The sequence below is a fragment of the Bubalus bubalis genome, chromosome X (genome assembly GCF_019923935.1).
Source record: "Bubalus bubalis isolate 160015118507 breed Murrah chromosome X, NDDB_SH_1, whole genome shotgun sequence".
NCBI classification, from domain to species: Eukaryota; Metazoa; Chordata; class Mammalia; order Artiodactyla; family Bovidae; genus Bubalus; species Bubalus bubalis.
The window spans coordinates 106,180-109,140 of record NC_059181.1 but is presented as its reverse complement, the minus strand read 5'-3'; positions in this window follow the sequence as shown (position 1 = coordinate 109,140).

Below are 2,961 nucleotides of genomic sequence, written 5' to 3'. Positions count from 1 at the left end.
CACTGGCGTCGTGTGTCTGCGTGTCTGTTATTGCTGCTGCTCGGTCGTCAAGTCGTGTCCGACTTGCTTCAAGTTAACATCATCGTCATGAAATGAATGGCATTCAGCCGGAGGGAAATTATAAAAATACACAACAGTTCCTTAAATGAACTTAAGTGCTTGCGGTTGTCCTGTTCTTCAGTCGCTCAGTTGTGTCCGACTCTTGGCGACCCCGTGTACCGCAGCGCGCCAGGCCTGCCTGTCCATCACCATCTCCCGGAGTTAACTCAGACTCACGTCCATTGAGTCAGTGATGCCATCCAGCCATCTCATCCTCTGTCACCCTCTTCTCCTCCTGCCCTGACTCTTTCCAAGCATCGTGGTCTTTTCCAGTGTGTGTCTACCATACTTTGTAAAAATACCTTCATTCATTTCGGGCAGTGCTGGGTCTTCATTGCCGGGCACGGGCTTTCTCTAGTTGTGCTATGCTTAGTAGCTCAGTCGTGTCTGACTCTCTGCGACCCCATGGGCTGCAGCCCACCAGGCTCCTCCGTCCATGGGCTTCTCCAGGCAAGAATACTGGAGTCGGTTGCCATGCCCTCCTCCAGGGGATCTGCCCAACCCAGGACTCGAACTCATGTCTCTAAGATCTCCTGCCTTGACTGGTGGGTTCTTGACCACTCCAGTCATCTGGGAGGCCCCGGGAAGGCCTCCACCACACTCTTTTTCATGAGCCGAAGGACCACCCCAGCCCTTCTCCTGGCGCTCAGCGTCCACATGGGGCTCCGTCCTCTGAACTCTGACAACACAGTCCACCTTGATCACACCCTCATTGGCACCATAACCATACGCTATTGACCTGCAGCCCTTGCCAGAAAAGCAGCTCGGAGCTGCAGAAGGCACTTGGTTGAGGCCTCCTTGGGGGCGGTTATCACGTTCAAGGGGCCAGGGCTCCGCCTCCCCCCGCGAGAGCATGGGTGCGACACAGTCTTCCCTGTGCCCTCAGACCCACCAGGTGGGGAACCTTCAAGGGCTGGTGGGTGCAGCCTGCTCAACACATGGAGTGATGAAGACCCCCTGCCTGCGATGGGCGGACTCTAGTTTTTAATGAGAAAACCTAATTGCTAATCAGGGCTTCCCAGATGGCTCAGCAGTAAAGAACCCGGCTGACGATGCAGGAGATGCAAAAGACTCGAGGTCCATCCCCGGGTCAGGAAGATCCTCTGGAGGAGGAAAGGGCAGCCCATTTCAGTATTCTTGCCTGGAGCATCCCCTGGACAGAGGAGTCTGGTCGGCTACAGTCCATGGGGTGACATAAAACTGGACAGAGCTGAGTGACTGAGCACACAGCATCTATGTATGTATGTATCATAAATCTATCATCTATGTATCACCTACATTTCCATCTAATCTAATGTATCATTTCTCCGTGTATCTCTAGTCTATATATCCACCTACTGCATGTGTGTATCTATGATCTATCTATCTGCTCATCTGTCTATCATCCTTCTGTCTGTCATGTCTGTCTACCACCTATTTCCCTTTCATCTGGTGTCTGGAAGGAAACTCAAGCTCAATACGTGAGTTAGTTTTCAAGGATTCCAACATCCACCACGCCAGTGCATTTGCATAGAAAGCATTTGACTGGTTTGGGCACTGTGGTCTGGCTTGGGTTTACAGAGAGTCAAAAACAAAGGCCCAGCGAGTAAACAAATTCCTTTCTGAAACCCAGGTTTCCCTGTTGGCTCAGACAGTAAAGAATCCACCTGCAATGCAGGAAATGTGGATTCGATCGCTGGGTCAGGAAGATCCCTTGGAAAAGGGAATGGCAACCTACTCCAGCATCCTTGTCTGGAGAATCCCATGGACGGAGGAGCCTGGTGGGCTATAATCCATGGGGTCACAAAGAGTTGGACATGACCAAGCAACGAACACTTCCTGACGAACAGATCTAACTCTGCCCTAGTGATCAGTGGCAGGACAGTTCGGCAGAGAAGTTTAGACAGCCAAAAACAAGACCCGTGTTGACCCCTGGTGTCCCTGACGATGGTGATGGGACGGGCAGTGGAGAGGCCAGTCTTCAGCTCCCACCGACGGCGTCCGCTCTGTGTGAACATCAGTGGTGCCCCTGGCTCTTCGAGCCCCTGCAAGGAAGAGTTTGCTTCCCACGCCGCCAGGACAGCCCTTGAGGAGACGGAGGAAGACACTTGCCGACACCACGGAACTATCTAAGTCTCCTCCCGGGCATGGCCCCGCACACCCAACACCAAACTCCACATTGTCAGCGGAACCCATGCGGGCTCCGCATCCCCCTGCTCCCGGCGAAAGCCCCCCAGCGCCCGGGGCGCCTCTGTCCTCGGAGCCTCACTGCCACAGCCGCTCAGCCCGGCAGCTGCAGTTCACGTGTGGTTGTCACTTCCCGAAATGTGCTGGGATGTAACCTCTGGGGCACGCACGCGAGCCCTTAAAATAGTGCGACGTATGTGCTGCCAAACGCCAGCCTGTTGCCAGCCGTCCCCTCCCCGAGGCTCCTGGTGGGTGGGGGACACGGTAGCCCAGACGGCCGCCTCCTCAGCCTCGGGGGTGGTGGTCAGAGAAGGACCACGGTGTCCGGGCAGACTCGCCTGAACCGCCTGTCACGAGACACCGCGTGTGCTGTTGAGTACAGTCGTCGTGATGTCTGCTTGCAGCCAGGCTCCAGGCTGACGGGCTGTGTTCAGTCCCCGCTGTCCCCTACCGTGTGGGCTCCCCGGGGCCAGCAGATACCTGCTAAGTGGACACCTTAAAAGCAAGGTATCCATCCTCCCCCAGCCCTGGAGACCAGACGTCTGAGCTCAAGGGGTCCCAGGGCTGAGCCCTGTCCAGAGGCTCTAGGGGAGGGTCCTTCCTGCCTCTTTCGGCTTCTGGGGGCTCCGGGCGTCCATTCCTGGGCTGGTGGCCGCCTCCCTCCCGTCTCTGCCTCTGTCTCCACGTGGCTTCTCC